This window comes from Macrobrachium nipponense, chromosome 24 (assembly GCF_015104395.2).
Source record: "Macrobrachium nipponense isolate FS-2020 chromosome 24, ASM1510439v2, whole genome shotgun sequence".
NCBI classification, from domain to species: Eukaryota; Metazoa; Arthropoda; class Malacostraca; order Decapoda; family Palaemonidae; genus Macrobrachium; species Macrobrachium nipponense.
The window spans coordinates 8815532-8825523 of NC_061091.1; the positions used below are offsets into that span (position 1 = coordinate 8815532).

Below are 9992 nucleotides of genomic sequence, written 5' to 3' on the forward strand. Positions count from 1 at the left end.
CAGCTTTATCAATAGCGACATCTCTATATAAGTTTGAAAAATACTGTGTCCTACCACAAAATCATTTAGACATTATCAAAGGCATGACATATAGTGCTACGCATGCCTATCATGAAAATAACTTCCCCACTCACTACAGAAAAAGTTTAAAAGAATTGAAGAATGATAATAGCTTACACATTACTAAGGCAGATAAATCCAATAGTTTAGTAGTTCTGGACAAAACTGACTACATATCACGCATGCATACTTTACTAGAAGATGAAATAACTTACAAAAAACTCGCAAAAAATCCGTTGGACCAAGTAATAAAAAACTTTAATATCAATATCAAACAAATTCTTAAAGATAAAAAAGAACTTTTGTGTAAGTTAACTGTAAAGTGTCCCTCATTACCTTATTTATATGGCCTAGTCAAAACTCATAAGGAAAACAAACCTATGCGCCCAATTATTAGTACTGTAGGATCAATTGCTTATAAACTATCTAAATATCTTACTAAATTGTTATCCCCGCTACTAGGAACTGTATCTAATTCACACATCTAGAATTCTCTTCATCTTGTGGAAAAATTAAATAACATTGTACTAAACCCTAGCGATATTTTTGTCAGTTTTGATGTATGTTCCTTGTTTACAAAAGTCCCTATTGACTCTGTGCTAGAATATTTAAGTAATGAACTTGTATTGCATGAATTGCCTATGTCCGTTAGTCACATAATTTCATTGATTAAGTTATGTATTTGTGATTGCAGATTTATTTTTAATGGAGAATATTACCAACAAATATTCGGTATGGCCATGGGTAACCCTTTATCACCTCTCCTTTCAAACTTATATATGGAATTTTTTGAGAGACAACACCTCCCGAATATCACACTTGTCCCATTAAAATGGTACAGATATGTAGATGACATCTTAGTAGTCTTACCTGTTGGTATCGATGTAAATGATTTATTGTCTAAATTGAATAATTTAGTGCCATCCATAAAATTCACTGTTGAAATTGAAAATAACAATGTCATCCCTTTCCTAGATGTATTAATACATAGAGAATCTTTCCAATGTAAATTCAGTATTTATAGAAAACCCACAAATAATTTAACATATGTACATTTCTATTCTGGCCACCATCTTAATATTAAAATTTAATTTTTTTCTTCTATGTGCCTACGTGCTTTGCGTATCACGAGTCCACAATATCTTGACCAAGAAATAGAATACATAAAAAAGATAGGAAACGATTTCTGCTACCCACCTCATTTAATTGATTTGTTATAAAAAAACACACAAAGTTTTATAGTGCTGCTATTAATAAAAAAAGAAATGCCTAAAAATGTACTTAGCTTGCCTTACTTTCGTGGATTTGAAACCATAAAATCAATACTTAAATCATTTAATGTTAATGTAGTGTTCTCTTATAACAATACCATTAAAGATATGCTAATTAAGAATAGTCCCATAACAAATAACATCATCATTTACAAAATTGCTTGTAAGGATTGCCCATCGTTTTACGTTGGTCAGTCAAGTAAAAATTTATGTGTCTGTATTAAGCAGCATATGTATTCAGTTAGAATAGCCCAGACTTCAAATGCACTGTTTATCCATCTGAGTGAAAAATCTCATTGTATTAATTGGGGTGATACCTCTGTAATTGCTAGATCTAATGATTATGTTTCAAGAAATTTACTGGAATCAGCAATTATACAAATCACTAATAAAAAGAACCTAAATCTTAGTCCGGGATTGTACCATTTGGACCCGTATATTTGTAAACTGTTTATGAAGGACCTTAAAATAAATGAACTACTAATAAATTAGTTCCACATGTATATAGTTGTTATTTTAACTATGTTTTTCCTCAGTAAGATCAGTTGTGCCTGAGTAAAGGATCGAACTAGACCGAAAGTGCTTGGCTATATATATATATATATATATATATATATATATATATATATATATATATATATATATATATATATATATATATACAGTATGTGCCAAGCATAACTTACAAAAAAGTGGAAACGAAAACAGAAAGAAACAAGATCATATAAATCGAATGTTAAACCCACCAATGAATAGAAAATTATAACATCCAATAACTAGAATATTACGATTAACCACTTGTTAGGTAGAGGCATAAATGACGTAGCATAAAACGTATTTCACTAATGTCTGTTTTGTAACAAACACCAGAACGCATGACGTTACGAAAAAATACATAATACCTGTATAGACTTTATATGACGTACATTTTTTTTTTAATATAAGGTACCTTGCAGGTAATTGTGAAGTTGAGAGACTGCGGGAATTAAATCTGCCTAGAAAAAGAAAACAAGGATTATAACAGCATCAGTGAACAGCAAGTCTCTGTTACGTTACCCTCGACTTTTTTCTTCAACATTACTCAATAAACTATCATGGCCTTGGGTTACGTAGTATCAGCTAAACGTTTCCCTACTTCTGACCCGACCTGAGCTGACCTACCCGCAGGGGCCAATGACTTGAAATTCAAGCTTCCAAAGAACATGGCGTTCAGCTGAAACAAGTAACAGGAGATGAAAGGATATACAGAAAGACGAGATCAGTTATTAGAAGAGAAATAAAATATAAATGAATAGATTGACAGATAAATAAATATGTTAAGTGAATGTGTACAATGCAAAGTGAACAGTTTTAGGCCAGTAATACATTGCATCTTCGCTTCAACTTTTGAAGTTTCAATTGCACGAGATCCTCAGGCAGACTGTTGAACAGTCCAACATGGCACATTAATGCATGCCGAACTGACAAAAATTGTGCTGAATATCAGAAAACACAAGTTATAAACATGTGTGCGTCTAAACAACTTCAGGATATGGACTGTCCCATCTGAAGATGACTAGAACGCCTACTATAACATTGAAGGTATGTAACCTCCAAGCAGGGGTTACGAAATCATCTCCAAGCCAAGGGTCGATTCACGAAAATCAATAATGACAACACAGTTGCGCGCGAATATATGACTTATCTGCGCCAACAGACAGCCTAACATTCGACCAGTTCAACTGCATAACGATTCTAGATATTATATTTTGATGACCAATTGCAATAAATATATTCATTTAGGCGTGTTTTTTTGCATAATTATCATAAGGGCACAGTTTACGCTTCAGGTATAATTTCAGTGGCGCGTTGTTAAATTATATAAATTCAGTTACGTGTGACAGTTTGTGAATGATATAATCATTATAGTCGGGTACACTTATGTATAATTGATTAACAAACTCATTCATGTGTTAGTTTAGTATGAATCGTAAATATACTCAACTGGGCTTGGTTTAGTGCGTCATGAATAAGAGGAAACTTTGATCAAGTATGGTTTGGCAATACGATAATATAGTCAGATACATTTAAGGACAAATAAACGAATATAATCCGAGTCGTTCTAGCATGAGACAAGAGATAACTGCGGACGTCAATAATTTTATTATTGTATTATTATTATTATTATTATTATTATTATTATTATTATTATTATTCACAAGAACCCTACTTACATGGAACCAGCCCACCAGAGGGGCCATTGACTCGAAATTCAACCTACAAAGAATAGTGTCGTTATAAAGAAGAAACAGAAGGTAATGGGAAACACAGAAAGAAGAGAACAGTTATCAGAATAGAAATAAAAATAAATAGATTAGAGGTAAAAAAAAGTGTTAAAACGGGATTGGTAGAAAAATGGCTGAATCGAAACTTTGGGAAAATGGGTAAAGTTTTGCGCCAAAAAAATAGACAAATACATTAACACAAGATGAATTGTTTCAACTGCACGAAATCCTCAGTCCACCGGCGAGAGGATCAAGTACCTCTGGAACTGAGAAGTGAGAAGTTCGACAGAGAGGCACATTTACTGCATATTGGCGCTGCCCTATCCAATACATATATCAACGAACCAATTTGATTTTACTCAGCTTTGAAAAAAGATACGAAACGCTTTTGGGAAACACAGGGCTTTACGAGTTGTTGAATTGAGGTGTGTGTATGTGTGTGTGTGTGTGTGTGTGTAATTCCAGCAGGGACGTTTAAGCTTGCAAGGGCGTGGATCTAAATGACTGATATACTATCTCTCTCTCTCTCTCTCTCTCTCTCTCTCTCTCTCTCTCTCTCTCTCTCTTACAGCTTGGTTGGTGTTGGCTTTGCAATATATCAACAATGAAATTTAAACTTTGGACATTCGTTTTTGTTTGGGTACATGATGAATCACTATGATTCTCTCTCTCTCTCTCTCTCTCATCTCTCTCTCTCTCTCTCTCTCTCTCTCTCTCTCTCTCTCTCTCTCTCTCTCTCAGCTGACGTTGTGCTGCGTTGTCTGCAACATTTCAAAATGAAATCATAACTTTAAACATCCGTTTTTATTCGATACAATGCGAACCACAATTGTTCATGTAAATACACTTTACCTAATATAATAATAAATAATAATAATAATAATAATAGGGAAAAACTCTCTATCACGAGAGTATATATAATGTTCTAAAGGGTCCACAATAATACAAAGTGTAAAAAGTCCGTGTATAATTTTGAAGACTGTACAGATAGCTTTCGAACCCTTCCCTGGGTTCTTCAAAATTATACACGGACTTTTTACACTTTGCATTATTGTGAACCCTTTAGAACAATAATAATAATAATAATAATAATAATAATAATAATAATAATAATAATAATAATAATAATAATAATAATATTTAGAGGTGCGTACTGAATTTTTCAATGGACCATTGTCATAGCCCAAGGCAGTTCAAGCGCCTCAGTGGCGTGATCGGTATGGTCTTGACCTGCCATCTCGCTAGCCGCGGGTTCGATTCTCGGGCATTCCACTGAGGGGTTAGAGATGAGTATTTCTGGTGATAGAAGTTTACTCTCGACGAGGTTCGGAAGTCACTTAAAGCCGTTGGTCCCGTTGCTGAATAACCACTGGTTCCATGCAACGTAAAAACGCCAAACAAACAAACCAACCAAGGCAGTTCAATAGTCATGTACCATACCAATTATTTCTCTCTCTCTCTCTCTCTCTCTCTCATTAGATTTATATTTGGTTCATTACTCTTAGAGTTAAAGAAATCATGGATACACTGTGCTATTTTATACAGCTGTATAGCAGAGCCAACTGACCAGGCAGGTACATACCAGAGATCAGGTGAAGAGAACAATCGATTCCAACCTTGGAAAAGACAAGAGGCAATGAACTGTAATGAAAGGAAGGGTATAATTTAGTGTCGATTATGCAAAACAAATTCCTAGAGAGAGAGAGAGAGAGAGACGGACTCGGCGTTAATTATGCAAACGAACGAATTCCGGAAGCGAGAGGTTGATGGCGTTAGCAATTAAGATGTATACAAAACTCAGCCAGTTGCAATTTTTTTTGGAAATTCCGCGACTTTTAATTAACGTTCAGCGGCTGGGGGTTGGGGAGGGCACTGATATTGGGTATTTTTTGTTAGTTGGGTTCAGCGGATGCCCCGAAAAAAAAAAAAAAACTTCTTTTCCCAGTTCTCTCTCTCTCTCCGTGTGTGTGTGTGTGTGTATTATATCTTATATATATAATTATATATATATATATATATATAATATATATAGATCATATATATGTATATATATATATATAATAGATATATATATATATATACATATATATACATATATATCTATAATATATATATATAATATATTATAATATTATATATATATATATATATATATATAGACAGAGAGAGAGGGAGAGAGAGAAGAGAGATAGAGAGAGAGAGAGGAATCATTTGTCTTTGAAGAAGTTGAAGTTGAAGTTAGGAGACGGAGAAAAAATAAAACTGCCGTGGTGCAATTTCCTCACTAAGGAAACTGCTTCTCTCTCTTGAGTGATGTACGTTTGTTCCAGGACTCTCTCTCTCTCTCTCTCTCTCTCTCTCTCTCTCTCTCTCTCTCTCTCTCTGGAACTTCTTCACATACTAGATATGTGACACAAGGAATAAACTGCCACCAGAAGTTGTAAACAGCAACAGTACGGAAGAACTGAAGAGAACGCTAGACAAAATCATTAGGACACTGTGAATGAACAGTAAAACCTGCTCCTAGAGAGAGAGCACATGCTGTCTCCTTGGATGGACTAAAGTCTTTCAGACATCCTAATCCTTGTAACTCCTTGTAACACACTCATGTAAAGAATAAATAGATAGATTTTAGACAAATCACAGAATAAACACATATTCTGGCTCTGAGAAATAATAGATAACTGAATGTACATTTAAAGAGCTTTTGTAGACCGCAAATCTCCGACAAGGCTGAACAGTTCACACCCTTAAATGTCGGATAATCCCCTACTCCTAAGGAACGAGCCCACGAGGGCCACTGATCTTAAATTCAAACTTGCAAAGAATATGGTCTTCATTTCAGAGAAATTACAGATGATAGGAATACAGAGTTAAAGTTAAAAGTTAAGATAGGAAAACACTTACAAGAAACATAAGAAAAATGATAACAGGTCCCAAAAATAAAGAAAAAATCGCCTAAATAAAACAGAAAAAAAGGACCGATTAAGATTCGATAACGATTAAATGAAGACTCAAGATCAATGACGATGGTAAAAAATATATAAAAATAATCTGAATTAAAAAAAAAACGTGAAAAACCTTTATGCGTAAATGACTGTACAAAAAAAAATCAACAAAAATATCCTTAAAAAAAAACAAAACTTCGTTCAGATGAAGAGAAGTTTGTCTTTTTGGAAAGAATGAAGCATTTGACGCCGGCTGGGAGTTGCCTAGAGACAGTCTCTGTTCTGACTCAGAGTCAGAACCAAGATATTAAAAAATCTGCACGTCGTTCGGAAGCTTAGCTTTTTTTTCATGGATTAAATTTTGTTGCTTGCTCATTCGAACTGAGGAGGGTCTCTCTCTCTCTCTCTCTCTCTCTCTCTCTCTCTCTCTCTCTCTCTCTCTCACGTACACAGATATAAGTATATCCAATATATATATATATATATATATATATATATATATATATATATATATATATATATATATATATCCAACCTTTGTATAAACAGCATAACGCCCATTACTTATCAGCCCCACAAAACCGCAATCAGTTTCTACGCATAGAAAACTGCATACCACAAAAACACATACTTCTACGTACACGCGAACGAACACAGCTAAAAAAAATGTAAACACAAAGATAAACATATGCAAAAGCACGTTATCCAACCTCAAGGGGGATTACTCTTCCAAAATGCCGGAAGAATTGTTAATTAGACCAAGATCTGAATGCGGAGTAAAACCTCGATTACCAGTCTAGGTCACGAATTGCCCACCCTGGTGCCTTGGTGTCCATTAGGAGAGGTTTAGGTTTTGTGTTGCATCATCCCAACTCTCTCTTTCTCTTTCTCGCTCTCTCTCTTTCAAATACACAAACCCAACACACATCCAAATATAACTTAGAAACACTTCAGTATGACTCTCTCTCTCTCTCTCGCTCTCCTGCAGCCACATGTCTTCTCATTACGTTTACCAAATTAATTCCAATCCACTCGGGACTTATTATATTTCGATGTATATACATACACTATATGTATACATATAATCATAAATATACGCATTATATATATACATATATATATATATATATATATATATATATATAGTATATATATATATATACATATTTTTTGTATTATATATTTCAATGAAACATCAAAAGGGTGGAAAATTAAAATATATATATAATGTGTGTGTGTAACTATGTATGTATGTATGCATATACATGTATAATTGTTCCATTTTTTAACATAAAAACACAAAAAAACTTATCGTAAATCGTACATAAACAACATCTACTGAAAATCGGATATTGATATTCTACGTAATTTTACTCAGAATTTACAAATCCGGCAGCTGTTGAGAGTTCTCATCCCTTAGCCATTCTCTCTCTCTCTCTCTCTCTCTCTCTCTCTCTCTCTCTCTCTCTCTCTCTCTCTCTCTTCGAATTTCCGAAAATCACAAAATGGTTTGCAGGTGGAAAAGAACAAAAAATGAAAAACAGTTTCCTGTCACGGAAAAAAAAAAAAAAAAAAAAAAAAAAAAAAAAAAAAAAAAAAAAAAAACTCCCACAGGGATGTTTTTCGGCGGTCAAGTGAAAGGAAAGAAAATAAGAAAGCGGAGGGCGAAAACAAGTGAAAGAAAAAAGGAAAGAGAAAGAAAAAGAAAAAGAACGAGAAATAAAGATTGAGAAAGAATGAAAGAAAGATAAAAGAAAGCCGAGGACGAAAGAAAGAAGAAGAAAGAAGAGAAATAAAGATAAAGAAAGGAAAGAAACGAGTAAGAAAGTGAATGAGAAAAAATACAAAAGTAGAGGAGGAAATAAGAAAAAAAGCAGAGGAAGAAAGAACGAACCGGACGAGAGAGAAAGAAAGAATGAGAGAAAGGAGGGCGAAAGAAAGAAGGGAAGAATTGCCACTCGATATTATGTGGCCATGAAAAACTTTTTCGGGAGGACCCGTCAGCCCATGACGCGCTAATCCTCCCTAATGGATTCTGATGCAGAGAGAGAGAGAGAGAGAGAGAGAGAGAGAGAGTAAATAACTAGGAAAAACCCAGAGACATGAAACAGCGTATATTAATAGAAGAGAGAGAGAGAGAGAGAGAGAGAGAGAGAGAGAGAGAGAGAGAGAGATTAAATAACTAGGAAAAACCCGAGAAAGACATGAAACAAGCGTATATTAATAGAAGAGAGAGAGAGAGAGAGAGAGAGAGAGAGAGAGAATGATTAGACCCGAAAAGACACAGAGCGTATTATTATGGAGAGAGAGAGAGAGAGAGAGAGAGAGAGATGAGAGAAGAGAGAGTTAAATAACTAGGAAAAAACCCAAGAAAGACATGAAACAAGCGTATATTAAGAGAGAGAGAAGAGAGAGAAGAGAGAGATACCCAGAGAGAAGAGAGAGAGAGAGAGAGAGAGAGAGAGAGAGAGTTAAATAACAGGAAAAACCCGAGACATGAAACAAGCGTATATTAATAGAGAGAGAGAGAGAGAGAGAGAGAGAGAGAGAGAATCGAATGATTAGGAAAAACCCGAAAAAGACACAAAGCAAGCGTATATTAATGGAGAGAGAGAGAGAGAGAGAGAGAGAGAGAGAGAGAGAGAGAGAGAGAGAGAATTTCATCTGATTATCCGGAGAAAAAGCATCACAATCAATGTAAATAAAAAACGAATGACTTACCTAAACAAAGCCTTTCTATTACAGTTCCATGAAAACGGTAGTTTGTTCCATTATGTTCATGTTCTTTGTTCACACCGGAACTCCCGTGTAAGAATAAAATAATCGCTGTATAAACAAAAACCCTGCAAAAACAAAACTGTTCTTATAAATTTAACTAATAATTAATCTTTTATCTAATAGGATAAGTAGTCTAACAGAGAAAAGTGTATATAAGCAAGGCGTGTTCTGATCTCCAGCTTATTCAGGACGCGTGCAAGATTTTCCCTTTCACGCATAAGTTGTAAACATTATGTTTCAAACTTTTGACGTAAATTAAAGCGTGCCTAAATCTACGGTCAAATAGAGCCTTGTTTCGCCAACGAAAATTAAAATAAATGCGCTATATTTCACTGGAAATAATTTTTCTGCACTGTTTAATATGCATATTATTTACTTTTTTTTTTTTACATTTTCATTCTAATAAATAATTCACAAATATCCTCTCCTAAAATTCCTGTATCTTTAACTCAACGTGAAACATCTCTGTCAGACGTCTTTAGGTTCTTCCATAGACCTTCCCTACACCCCAAAAAGAACAAGAACAAGAACAAAGTAGTTTGTAGGCTTACTCCCCCAAGTAAGCGATACTGCACCGTATTTTAGTAAATAGCTCTCTTTCTGCGCGATATTACAAAGCTTTCAGTAAAATTAAAGATCTAAAATAAATAGGAAAATAGGTAAGATTTGGA

At 34.3% G+C, this 9992-nt stretch overlaps 1 protein-coding gene across 5 annotated transcripts in view; it reads right to left on the reverse strand.

The window, feature by feature from the left end:
- Window positions 1–9992, reverse strand: part of LOC135205425 (guanine nucleotide exchange factor for Rab-3A-like) — a 246901-nt gene that overhangs the window by 127032 nt on the left and 109877 nt on the right. The window contains exon 1 of one of the 5 annotated variants that reach the window (XM_064235989.1): window positions 9265–9285. The exons of the other annotated variants lie outside the window; for them this stretch is intronic. The gene's annotated coding sequence lies outside the window, so the exon portion shown is untranslated. Of the gene's footprint in view, window positions 1–9264; window positions 9286–9992 lie in introns of those variants that run through there. 5 annotated transcript variants of the gene reach the window in all.